Source organism: Tupaia chinensis, unplaced genomic scaffold, assembly GCF_000334495.1.
Source record: "Tupaia chinensis unplaced genomic scaffold, TupChi_1.0 Scaffold000093_1, whole genome shotgun sequence".
NCBI lineage: Eukaryota > Metazoa > Chordata > Mammalia > Scandentia > Tupaiidae > Tupaia > Tupaia belangeri.
The window spans coordinates 9949210-9962708 of record NW_006159555.1 but is presented as its reverse complement, the minus strand read 5'-3'; the positions used below and the strand labels follow the sequence as shown (position 1 = coordinate 9962708).

Here is a 13499-nt window from a genome sequence, read left to right as displayed (position 1 = left end):
CTCCTATCAAAAAGAGTAATGAACACAGGGAAGACAAAATCAACACTTATTCATTATAGGGAGAAAAAGTTAATTTTGCAAGCCTTTTTTCTTTTTTTAAAAATTACCAAAGGGGAGGCCGGCAGGTGGCGTGGTGGTTAATGGCGCTTTACTCCCACATAGCCTACCGCAGTTCAGGTCCTGGACCCAGTGGCTTGCTTTCTCACTTTCTCTCTCTCTCTCTCTCTGATCAAACTGGAAAATAATAATAACAATAATAATAAAGTTAAATACAATAATTTTAAAAAATTACCAAAGAGTACATGCAAATGCAGGGCAGAGGGCATCCTTCAATGGAGTGTGGTCACATTTCAATCTCTTCTCCCCATTTCTCCAACTATCAGGATTTGGGGCATGCAAACACACACATCTGGAGTGTTTTTCAAGCCACCAGGGCTGAGATTTAAACTGCATGCATGGTCAGTCATGTGGCATCTGGCTCCTTTGACTGCTAGACTATGGGGTAAGCCTGGAAAAGACTTTTAAAGATATAAATGAAGCAGAGATTTCTCACAGCAAGGCAACTGCAGGACATCAAATTTCCTTTTCTGACAGGTTCCTGTGCTGACAGATGACAGGAGCTGCATTTGAGGGTCTGTTTGTTGGCAAGTTGGTTCTTCAAGAAGGTATTCTTATGGAATTTTTCATTTTCATTCTTCAAATGAAAAATATGGGTTAGATGATAATGTAATTAAGAGGAAAAGCAACTTGTTAAATGACTGATGTGAACCTTTTTCATTACATTTGTCCACTCAGCATGTATACCTTGTCTTAGTTTGGAACAAGTTCCCTGTATATACAGTATTGGAGGGCTGCTGTATTCTGTCTCACGGAGGCAGAAAGGTAAAGATTTCTTTTTCTTTTTTTTTGGAGAGGTTTTCACTATAGGGCACGTGCGCTCGCCATACAGACAGAGACAGACAGAGAGACAGAAAGCGAGAAATCACCCCCCAGGGGGGATGGTCACGCCGCAATCCCTTCTCCTCCATTCTCCTCTCGGGATCTTGGGCACGCACGCACACGCGCCTGGCATGAGTTTTAAGCCACCGGGTCCGGGACGTGAACCGCGGTCGACTACGTGGGAGGCCAACGACATAGCCATTACGCTAACTGCTGGTTCCCAAAGATTTCATTTCTCTTCAAGTTTATGTATTGATTTCTTTCATGAGCGAAAGAGATAGACACAGAGACATAACATTAAGAGGGTCTTAGCATGGCAGACTCAACCCTCCCATGTAGCTCTGCTTCCCATTTTATCATTGCACCACCATAGAGACCCAGACTTGGAATACTTAGTGGACAATGCTAAGAGGAAGGAGTGGTGTAGAAACACTTCATGTTGGGACCAGCAGTTAGCGTAATGGCTATGTCGCTGGACTCCCATGTAGTTGACAGTGGTTCGGGGCCCGGACCTGGTGGCTTAAAACTCACACCGGGCGCGTGTGCGTGCGTGCCCAAGATCCCGAGAGGAGAATGGAGGAGAAGGGATTGCGGCATGGCCATCCCCCTTGAGGGGTGATTTCTCACTCTCTGTCTCTCTGTCTCTCTCTGTCTGGCAAGCGCATGCGCCCTATAGCAAAAACCTCTAAAAAAAAATAAAAAGTAAAAAAAACGCTTCATGTCAGCAGCAGCAGCAGGAACAGCCTGAAGTGGTGTGTGTGTGTGTGTGTGTGTGTGTGTGTGTGTGCGTGCAGCAGTCACTGGCAGTGATGGCTATGGCAGAGCATCATTGTGATTGTTTAAGGAGGACAAAAATCCTGATTGGTACATTTTTTTAAAAAAGTATTCAAGTTAACCTGTAGCAGTGTTTTCCTGTCCTAGGACTCTCCCTTCAGCTCTTTTGTTTGTTTGTTTTTAATTTGCTAGAGCGTGCATTCACTCCCAGAGGAGAGAGACAGAGAAGGAAAGTGAAAAAGTATCTCCTGGTGGATGGTAGTGTTGCAATTCCTTCTTCATTTCTTTTTCTTTCTTTCTTCAGAGACTTTTGCTATAGGGCATGTGCACTTGCCAGAGAGACAGAAAATGGTTAGGTCTTGACATAGTGGCATGAAAAACACACTAGGTGCATGTGCATGCAGGCCCAAAATCCTGAGAAGAGAATGGAAGAGAAGAGACTGAAGTGTAGCCATCCTCTCTGGTGTGTGTGGGGGGGGTGCTTTCTTACTTTTCCTCTCTTACTCTCTCTCTCTTTGGCAAGAACATGTACTCTGTAGGAAAAAAAAAAATGTTTTAGGGCTGGCTAGTTGGCCTAGTGATTAAGTAAGCCAGATTTCACATGGTTGACTGTGGGTTCAAGTCTGACCCCAGTGGCTTGAAAAAACATGCTGGGTGTCTGTGTGTGCATGTGCACACAACAAATCCTAATGGGATGGAGAAATGGAGAAGGGATTGTGGTGAGACCATTCCCCAGTAGATGCTTTCTCCCTCTCCTCTTCTCTCTCTGGTTAGCACATGCACCCTCTGGCAACAGGAAAAAAAGTGAATGTTATCATAGAAGGCATTAATGAAAATATAATACTTTGAACTATGGAAGTGATGGTTCTGCGTTATTCTGTTGTTCAGACCCTGCTGGGATGCTATATTCAGTCTTAGACACTATTAAATACCCAGGCTGTCAAAGCCTGATCAAAGAAGAATGATTAAGACAAAGAAGGAACTCAACCATGAAGCGTGAAGAACAGTAGAAATGACAGGTATTAGTCAGCCTAGAGAGTTGTCTTCAAATTGAGAAAAGGTACATGGTGGACTTCTTTAAACAACTAAAAGAGATTGCACTTTCAGGGAATAAGAGAAATGAAGATTGTCTACTGATAATTCAGCCTTCAGCCTCCAGTCTCATGTGGTAGAGCGCCCCCTGTATCCTTCTCTCTGTCTCTCTCTGCCTGTCTTCTCATTTTTTGGTAATTTTTCTTTTTTTTTAAATTTTTAAGGTAATGTATTCCCCTGACTTTCAGATTCTCATTTATCTTGCTAATAATCCCCATTTAGGAGAGGCAAGGGGCAGGCCTTCAGAAGAAGATTCCTCCATTGTAGCTAAGAAATAGTACGTGCTGTGAGGTTTTCACTTTTTGCTTTTTAAAAAAATTGTTTTGGTTGTTTTTTTCTTTTTTCCTCCTTTCTCTCTCTCTCTTTTTCTGTTTTTTTTTTTCTTTTCCTTTTACCTCATCACTTTGCTGCTCAGTTTCCATGCACTGAGTGTCTAGACAGATATAAGGGAATTGTAGCCAAACATCCAAATATTATTAGGGTCAACATATTCCTCAATACTTCTGAATCTGCTGAACAAAGGGATAAAAATGGAACAGCAAAAAGACTGTAGATCACCTCCTCCTGCATGCCCCTGAATGCTCAGATTGAACTTCTAGAAATTAGGAAGAAACGTATAACCCGTCAGTGACTAGAAATCACCACAAAGGCTCAAGAAATATGAAAAACCAAGATAATAACCAAGATAATACCTCCCTTACCCCCAAGGTAAAAGAACTCCTCTTCATCCACAGACAGTACAATGGAACTTGTGGAAATGTCTGATAAATAATTTAGAATATTCATAGTGACAAAGCTAACAGAGATGCAAGAGAAGAGAGACAATGAACTCCAGAAGAGACAGGAGAAGAGAGCCGAGGAGTTCCAGAAGCTGAGGAAGTTCTTGCACAATCTGAAAGAGGAAATACACATCATAAAAAAGAATCCAATGAAACTGTTAGAGATGAAGGCTGTAATGCAGGAAATCAAAACCTCCATTGAAAGTATTAAAAGCAGACTAGATCATACAGAAGATTGAATCTCAGATGTAGAAGACAGAATTTCTGGTCTAGAAAAATCCACCACAAAGATTGAGAAAGTAGTCCAAAAAATGAGAATAATATACGAGAAATACTAGATACCATTAAACATCCAAACATCCGGATAATCCGTATTCTAGAAGGTGAAGAGACTACTAAAGACACTGATAATCTATTCCATGAAATTCTGAAAGGAAACTTTCCAAACTGAGAGAGGCATTCGAAGATCTAGACCCAAGAAATACAAAGGACCCCAAATAGAATCAAACCAAGGAGATCTTCTCCAAGACACATTATAGCCAGATTGACCAAAAACACAGACAAATACAAGATACTCAGACTGGCAGGAGACAAACGACAAGTAACCTACAAAGGATATTCCATCATGCTTACAGCGGACCTCTCATCGGAAACAATGCGAGCAAGGGAAGAATGGGAAAATATATTCAAAGTGTTAAGGGAAAAACAATTTCAACCAAGAATACTGTACCTGCCAAGATTATTTTTCATATGGGAAAAGAAGACAAGAACATTCTCAGAACAAAACCTGGAAGAATTTACTGATACCAGACCAATTCTCCAAGAAGTTCTGAAAGGAGTGCTATACCAGGAAAATTAAAGTCAGATACACAGAAATAAGAGTTTAAAAAATCCAAGAAAAGGGTCAGCTTAATGGTAGGGACAAGTCTGGAGTTGAATATTATCTTCCAGAGTTTAAGGAAGGCTTGGACCACAACAGAAGTTAGTTAAGAACATGAGACTAGGCTGATGAAATAGAATTTTATGACTTTGACTAAAACAATACTGATCTTTTTCTATGCTTTGTACTCCAGGGATAAGGATTTTTGTCTTCTCTTGAATGGTAGACAGATTCATGTACCTATTATTTGAACAGGATCCTAACCTGTTTCCTGGCTTTAAGTCTTTTTAATTTTTATTTATTTATTTATTTATTTTGGAGAGTTTTTTTTTTTGCTATAGGATGCTTGCAGAAAGACAGAGAGAGACAAAGAGACAGAAAGCTAGAAATCACCCCCCCAGGGGGATGGCCACACCGCAATCCCTTCTCCTCCATTCTCCTCTCGGGATCTTGGGCACGCACGCACACGCGCCCGGGGTGAGTTTTAAGCCACCGAGTCCGGGACGCGAACTGTGGTCGACTACGTGGGAGTCTAGCGACATAGGCATTATGCTAACTGCTGGTTCCCAGCTACAAATTCTTCATTACACATTTTAACAATATGTAGAATCTAGGGGCCAGTAGGTGGTGTAGCAGTTACATCACTGGACTCCCACATGGTTGACTGCAGTTCGAGTACTGGACCCGGTGGCTTGAAAACCACTCCGAGTATGTGTACATGCATGCCTGCCCAAGATCATGAGGTTGTGGTGTGCCCCCACCCCAGGGGAGTGATTTCTCACTTTCCCACTCACTGTCCCCCTCTCTCTCTCTGGCAAGCGCTCGTGCCCCAAGGCAAAAACCTCTAAAAAGAAAAAAATAGTCTATTGGGGCCAGCTGGTAGTGTGGTGGTTAAGGCACTGAATACCACATGGACTACTGCACAGTTTGAGTCTTGGATCTGGCAGCTTGAAAATATGCCAGGTATGTGCACATGTGTACCCCAAATCCTGAGAGGAGAATGGAGGAGAAGAGATTGAAGTGTGGCCATCTCCCTTGGATGCTTTTTCTCTCTCGCCCTACCCTCCCATCTCCAGTTAATACATGAGTCCCATAGCAAAACAAAACAAATAAAAAATGTGAAGTCTATTTCCCCTTTTTCTTTGAATCTGAGCTGGCCCTGTGACTTATGCTGACCACTAGAACATGGCAGATGTTTGGGGCCAGCCAGTGACACGGTGCTTAGGGAGACTAAATTTCACATGGCCAATTGTGTGGTTTGAGTCCTGGACTCGACTTGAAAAGCACTTTTGGTGTGTGTGTATATGCATGCCTAATATCCTGAAAAAGAGGAAGAAATGGAGATGGGATTGCAGTGTGGCCATCTTCCAGGGGGGGTGGAGGGGGGATTCTTTCTCTAGCAAGTGCATGAACTCTATAGCAAATTTAAAAAAAAATGTGGCAAACTTCCTGTTGTGTAACTTTTTCAAGATTTAATCTTGAGAGATCTTCTATTACTTCCTATTTATATAGAATGTTTCTTCTAAGAACTCAGGTGCCACACTGTGAGGAAGCCCAAGCTGCCATGTGGATGCCCACATGGAGGAGAACTGAGACACTTGGCTAATAATTTCAACTAAGCTCCTGTTTAGCAACTAGCACCAACTTTCTTTTCTTCTCCTTCATTCCTTCTTTCCTTTCTCTATTTATTTGTTGTGATTTTCAAGCCATTGGGTCCAGGACTTGAATCACAGTCGATCATGTGAGGATTCAGCATTTTAACTGTCATTCCACCCGCTGGTCCCCCAGCACTAACTTTCAAGTGAGTGAGGCCATTTATACCTTCCAGACATTCCACCACCCCAGCCAACTGTATGAAGCAGAAAACTGCTTGATTAATGTACAGAATTGTAAAAAATAAAAATTGTTTTAAAAAGCTCCTTTCTGGGTAGGGCTTTATTACTATTATTATTTTTATTGCATAGCCAATAAATCAGGGGTGGCAAATGTTTTCTGTAAAAAATCAGATAGTAAGTATTTTAGTCTCTGTAGGCCATATGGTCTCTGTTGCAACTACTTAATTCTGATATTGTAGCATGAAGGCAATCATAGACAATTCATAAACTTAAGAACATGGCTGAATTCTAAAATTTTCATTTATAAAATAGGGGGTGGGTGGGATTTGGCGCATGGACCCAGTTTGCCAACCTCTGCAACAGAAAATTGAAATAGAAATTAGCACCTGGGGAGCCAGCAGATGGTGTAGCACTTACTTTGTTGGCCTCCCACATGGCTGACCATGGGTCAAGTCCTAGACCCGGTGGTTTGAAAATCATGGCGGGTGCATGTGTGTGTGTGCCCAAGATTCCAGGAGAAGAATAGAGAAGAAGGGATTGTGGTGTGGCCATTTCCGGGGGGGCGGGGGAGGGGCAGTGATTTCTCCCTTCTGTTCTCACTGTCTTTCTCCCCTTCCCACTCCCGAGCACATGTGCCCTAAGGTATAAACCTCTTTTAAAAAAAGAAAAGAAAAGAAATTGGCACTGATTTTGTGATTTCATGACAAAAATCTAAAACATACAGCACTGACTGTGAGGGCAAGAAGCTTGCAATCTGAAAGGGTAGTAAGGATGACACAAGCTCGGTAAGAGATTGCTACTCAGGGGGCTGACAGGTGGAATGGTGCTTAAAGTGCTGGACTCCCACATGGCCAAATGTGGTTGGAGTCCCAGACCTGGTAGCTTGCTTTCTCACTTTCCTTCTCTTTGTCTCTCTCTCTGGTCAAATTGAATAATAATAAATAAATAAATAAATAAAATTAAATAAACATTTTTTAAAAAGGAAATAGTTACTGGAGGTTATTCAGAACCTAAGTAACATACTGGTAACATGGAGTAACACTGATGAGAGAAAATAAATCGTTTGAACTTGTGGCTTTGGTATGAAGATTTCCAGGCAAAGTATCCGGTATTTCAACTGACTTCTTTTAGCTGCCTATGGAAATGTACAGGAAGAAGAAACAATCTTCTTTCTAGTGAAACTTAGGGAAATGAGGGCCCAGGACAGTCTCTACAGCAAGCAAAAAATCCTTAAAGTAAATTAAAACCTAGAGAGAAAACTTAATTCCAGGGTACTCTCAGTAAAACGTGGCCTCTGGGTCAAAAGTGAGATTCCAAGACTCTTTGTTAAGATCCCAGAAAGACTTGGGGAACCAGCAGTTAGCGTAATGGCTATGTCGCTTGACTCCCACGTAGTCGACCGCGGTTCGCGTCTCGGACCCGGTGGCTTAAATCTCACGCCGGGCGCGTGTGCGTGCGTGCCCAAGATCCCGAGAGGAGAATGGAGGAGAAGGGATTGCGGCGTGACCATCCCCCCTGGGGGGTGATTTCTCGCTTTCTGTCTCTATGTCTCTGTCTGTCTGGCGAGCGCACGCGCCCTATAGCGAAAACCTCTCCAAAAAAAAAAAAAAAGATCTCAGAAAGACTTAAAGCAGTGCCTCCTAAACTTAAACCTCTCATCTAGACAGAAGTGCTTCTAAGTATCTTAAGGGTTTGTACCACGGCACCCAGACTCACAGCCTAGAGGAGGAAGGGCTTATCTTGAGAGTTGAGAGTTTTTTTTTTTTTTTCTTCAAGTTGATTTATTCCGTGAAAGATAAAGAGGCCCCCTCAGCAGGGTTTTCATGCAGTGATTCGTGATTCTCCCCCAGCCAGTGTCCCAGATCGGGGCATGTATGGGCACGCACATGCACACAGTGTGTACAGAAGAATGCAGGACAACCCAGGACCTTCCTGGATGGCTTGCGCATCATGGAACATGGTGTCAGCACTGACACTGCAGCTGCCCAGGGCTGTGGTTTTATATAATAGAGTGAAACTCCGCCCCACTTCACAGCCCTCCTACCATGCTCCGTCCACCACGGATGCCCCTTTTTCTGCCTGGACTCCACACTTTGTGCTGGGCTGCTGTCCTCTGTGCTCGTCCCCACGTCCACCTCCTCCTCTTAGGTGGGCTTTGACACCCTGTCTATGTTGTTTGCACTCCTGCCTTGCTCAACCCTCCTACCTAGTTGCTTTTGGACTGAATCCCAGGAAGAGGGAGAAGAAGGAAGAGGAAGAAGGCAACCCTTGTATAAATCACAGGTCTCTGAACCTGAAGAATCATATCAGGGTCTGATTTAGATTATGAAATTCTGGACCTGAAGCCTTAGTGGGATGAGCCTTTGGCGACCTTGGGAGGAGAGGAGAATAATTTATTTTACCTGTGAGAAGAATCTGAATAACATGTGGCCACTGGGCAAACTACAGTGGATTACAGATGCCTGCCAACTCTTTGCTTGTAGTCTATTTTTACTCCCCTGGAATCCAGACTAATTTACAGCTTTTTTTTTTTTTTTTTTAAGTTTATTTGTTAGGGGTGGGGGCACCTCCAACCAAGTCTTCGCACTACAATCCACCTCTGTGTGCAGCTAACCTGGAACATGAGCACAGATACATGCCTGGCATGATCAGGGAGGACTTGAACCCAACACCTTTTTTTTTTTTTTTTGGAGAGGTTTTTGCTATAGGGCATGTATGCTTGCCAGAGAGAGACAGAGAGACAGAAAGCGAGAAATCACCCCCCACCCCAGGGGGGATGGCCAGACCACAATCCCTTCTCATCTGTTCTCCTCAGGATCTTGGGCACGCACGCACACACGCCCGGCGTGAGCTTTAAGCCACCGGGTCTGGGACGCGAACCGCGGTCAGCTACATGGGAGTCCAGCGACATAGCCATTACGCTAATTGCTGGTTCCTGACCCAGCACCTTTTCTACATGGGTTCAGTTGTGCTACCACTGTGCTACTACCTGGCCCTCCTGTAACTTGCCTTAAGGGACCTGCATCTTCTTTCTCTCTCTTTTTAAGTTCATTTACTTATCTCCTCTATGAGTGTGTGTGTGAGAAAGAGAGAGAGAGAAACTCCACAACAGAGTCTTTTTTATCGACAGATTTTTTAGCACAGGGCATATGCACTCATTGGATAGAGACAGGGAGATAAAGAGGGAAAGTGAGAAATCATCCCCTGAGGGGACGGGCATGCCACACTCCCTTCTCCTTTCAGGATTTTAGGCACACGCAAATATGCACACACGTACACACATTTGGTGTGTTTTTTTCAAGCCACTGGGTCTGGGACTTGAACCTTACAGTTGTGCATGTGAGATCCAGCACCTTAACCATCATGACACCTGCTGGCCCCCACAACAGGGTCTTGATGTCACAATTCACACTCAGTCCATTTGGAACTTCCAATTGTGTGTTAGTGCCCCAGTTGACCCCATGCTCCATCAACTACATCGCTATGAGGAATTGTCCTAAGACACTAAATCTTGGGATGAGCATATGGCATAGTGGTTACATCACTGGACTCCCACATGGCTGACCATGGTTCAGGTCCTGGACCTGGTGGCTTGCATGGAGAAGGGACTGCAGCATGGCCATCCCCCCAGAAGGTGATTCTCACTTTCCTTCTCACTGTGTCTTTCTCTCTCTGGCAAGCACACGTGCCCTAAGGCAAAAACCTCTTTAAAAACAAAAACAAAAACTAAATCTTGGGGTGATGTATTACGCTGTAGCAGATAACCGAACTAATTGTCTGACATGTGGCAGGCACTATTCTGTGTCCTCTGATCTAAAAGGGTGAAACAGAAATGTAAACTGACCGGTACAGAAGAGGGCACTGCGAGAGGGGAGAGGAAAAGCCACTAATGGGTTAAAGGCGAGCTGTGAGAGGAAGCCAGGAGCTGGTTCTGGGCAGATGGACACTGCATGGGCCAACTGCCAGTTCCACATCCCAGCAATTGGCCAGGCAGCACTGCAACTTCCTCTTCCTAGTGCCTCACCTGATAGCATTTTTTCACCTGACAAAGTCAATAGTGACTTTTCACTAGAGAAGTGGAGAAGGTTGCCCGAGTCTTCTTTCTCTAGCACCAGTTCACGTTTGGACGTATGAGCAATGTCCTGAAGGTTTCTGGACCCTTCTGAATAAGAAAGCTGCCAATTCTAGGTATATCTGGAATGGGGGCTGGTAATACTGGTGCTCAGGCCTCAGTAAGCTGTGCTCATTCTTGACAAACAATTAGCAAGTGTTACTTTTCCTTGATTTCTGGCCCTAAAGGGCTCCTAATCTCCCCTGAATCCTGTCTCCTGGCTGTCATCTGTACCTATGAAAGATCATCTTCATTTCCCCTCCCGTCACTTTTTATACTTGACTAATCTGATCCATCCTTGCTCTATGACCAGGTAGACTTTTCCCCTAAGGTGATTAGGGTCAGCTTCATCCTCACCAATTTCTGAGAGAACAACTCTTTTAAAAAGAGATTTATTTATTTTTAAATTTATTTATTATTATTATTCAGTTTTGACTGGAGAGTGACAGAGAGAAAGGGAGAGTGAGAAAGCAAGTCACCAGGTCTGGGACTCGAACCGTGGTTAGTCATGTGGGAGTCCAGCACTTTAACCACCACCTGCTGGCCTCCGGAGAACAACTTTTGCTTTGTGTTCTGAAATAAGTTACCATGGGGCCAAATGGTGGTGCAGCTGTAGCGCTCAACACTCTGAGGATGGCCCACGTGGGAAGATACCAGGTTTGGATCTGGAGACCTCCCTGAGTATGACTGGCATACTTGTGTGTCCATGATCCAGAGCTGGCCGAGGCTGGGACTGGCTGAAGCTGGGGATAGACTGCGGCATCAAGGCCCAGTTGGGGGTACTGTCTGTCTTTCTGTGTCTCTCATTCATGGAAGAAATAAATGTCAGAAAATAAGATAATTTAGCTGTAATTTCTCCCTTCTCTCCTTCCCATATTAAGATGATGATCAGTATTCTTATTTATTTATTTTTTCAGAGGTTTTTGCTGTAGGGCGCATGCGCTTGCCAGACAGACAGAGAGAGACAGAAAGTGAGAAATCACCCCCCAGGGGGGATGGCCATGCTGCAATCCCTTCTCCATTCTCCTCTCCGGGTCTTGGGCAAGCATGCACATGCACCCGGCGTGAGTTTAAGCCACCGGGTCTGGAACTTGAACCCCGGTTGACTACATGGGAGTCCAGCGACATAGCCATTATGTCAACTGCTGGTCCTTCTTTTTTAATTTTTCTAAGAAATATTTTATTTAACTTTATTATTATTATTTTATAATTTCGAGAGAGAGAGAGAGAAAGTGAGAAAGCAAGCCTCCAGGTCCAGGAGACTCAAGTCATGGTTGACCATGAGGGAGTCCAGTACCCTTAACCACCATGACACCTGCCGGCTCCAATATTCTTTTTAAAAAAAAAGTTTGCCATACGGCACATGCACTCACTGGAGAGAGAAAGAGAGAGAGAGAGAAAGAAACCACCTCCCCTCCAAGGGGATGGCCACACTGCAGTCACTTCTCCATTTTTCTCCACCTTCCATGGAGAAGGTGAAAACAATGTGACCAATAACGATGCTACAATGTTACCCTGGCTGAGATGGCGGTGGTTTTCTCCAGGATGGTCACAGCAGAGTTATTAGCCAGCAGTGAATTCTTTTTTTTTTTTCCCTCTTTGACAGTGAAACAATAAACACTTTTATTATACAGAGTGAAGACAGGAAGGTGTATTTCCGGTCTTTGACTGTCCTCAGGTAGGGCTCCGGCTCCTTGCCCTTTAGCACATAGGCATGTGCACCGCCACACTGGCCTGGTCTGGATGCCATGCACGCAAGCAGCTTGTCCTGCTGGAACTGCTTCTCCAAGGGACTGCTGATTTTGGCATTCTTTTCCTTTCATTGTATTTCTTTGATTGCTTTTTGTTTAAAATCTCTTCTTCCTCAGGAGTCAGCCTGACCCCCTTCTTGCGGCCCAGGGGCAGTGCATAGGGAGACTCATACCAGTCAGTTCAGTGTGCTATCAATGAGCACGATGCAGTTCTTCACCAGGGTTTTGGTGCAGACTAGCTTGTTATTGGATACGTTGTAGACAACATCGATGATCCTTGTTTTATGTGTACAACACTCTGAGCCCCAAGAGAAGCCCCCCACATCCAGCCTCAGGACACGGTATTTCTTGTTACCTCCCTGTCCACAGACTGCATATGCAGCCAGGCCCATCTTAGTGTTGGTGTTGGCAGTGGGGCGTTCATCTCATACTTCCTCTTCTTGTGGTAGGCCATTCTCTTGCCCCCCGGTCTTGCGGCGCTTATGCCAGCTGTCCCAAGAGATACCCATTGCTCAGCACCCGCTGGAAAGAGCACCAGCAGTGAATTTTGATGTCTTGACATTGACAAGACTTGCTGAGGAACTGGATACTGGGTCTCCTTCTCAAGTCAAGTGTCCCAGTTCTCTCAAACACCAGGTGGGTCAAATCTCAGGTAAAGTGCTTCCAGTGCCTAAGTTTCTCACTCACAGCCTCTAGCCCTCATTTGCAAGTTGATAAAGGGTAAACAGAATGGTAAGTCAGGGTTTTGGAACCAAAATCCTGCCTCTCATCAGCTTTGGCATCTCAGGCAAGTTTGAGAAAGATCTTCTTAAAAAAAAAATTGCCAGAGGGCAAGTGCACTCTCCAGGAGAGTGCACAGAGAAAGGAAGAAAGAAATCGAGAAAGCACTCCTCATGTGGAACGTTCGAGCAACAATCCCTTTTCCTCCATTTCTCCTCTGGGATTTTGGGTACACATGTACACAGTCTCCTCACCTGCCAGCATGTTTCAAGCTGCCGGTCTTCACTAGCCTGACCCGTTCGGCCATGTGGGATCCAGCGCCTTAGCCACCATGAGACTGGCTGGCCCAGCCAAGTGTCTTAACCTCCGTGGGCTTTGAATTCTATCTGTACAATGGGGACAATCCTACTTCGTGGATCGTGTCTAACCTATGGTAAAACCGGCTGCTTCCCAACGCTCCCGCGTGGGAGTTTCTGAGGCTTTTGACACCTCCCACTCAAAGCCTGTATGCTCACCAGATGGAATATAGTAGAAGAGGCATCTCCCTACTCCACACCAGAGCTGTGCCAGCCTCTGAAATTCTCTAGCCCAGACTCCACGACGGTGAGGCCGGAGAAG

At 44.6% G+C, this 13499-nt stretch overlaps 1 pseudogene; it reads right to left on the bottom strand.

The window, feature by feature from the left end:
- Positions 1-11825: 11825 nt before the first annotated feature.
- LOC114006840 (40S ribosomal protein S8 pseudogene) lies at positions 11826-13001 on the bottom strand (annotated as a pseudogene).
- Positions 13002-13499: the final 498 nt, after the last annotated feature.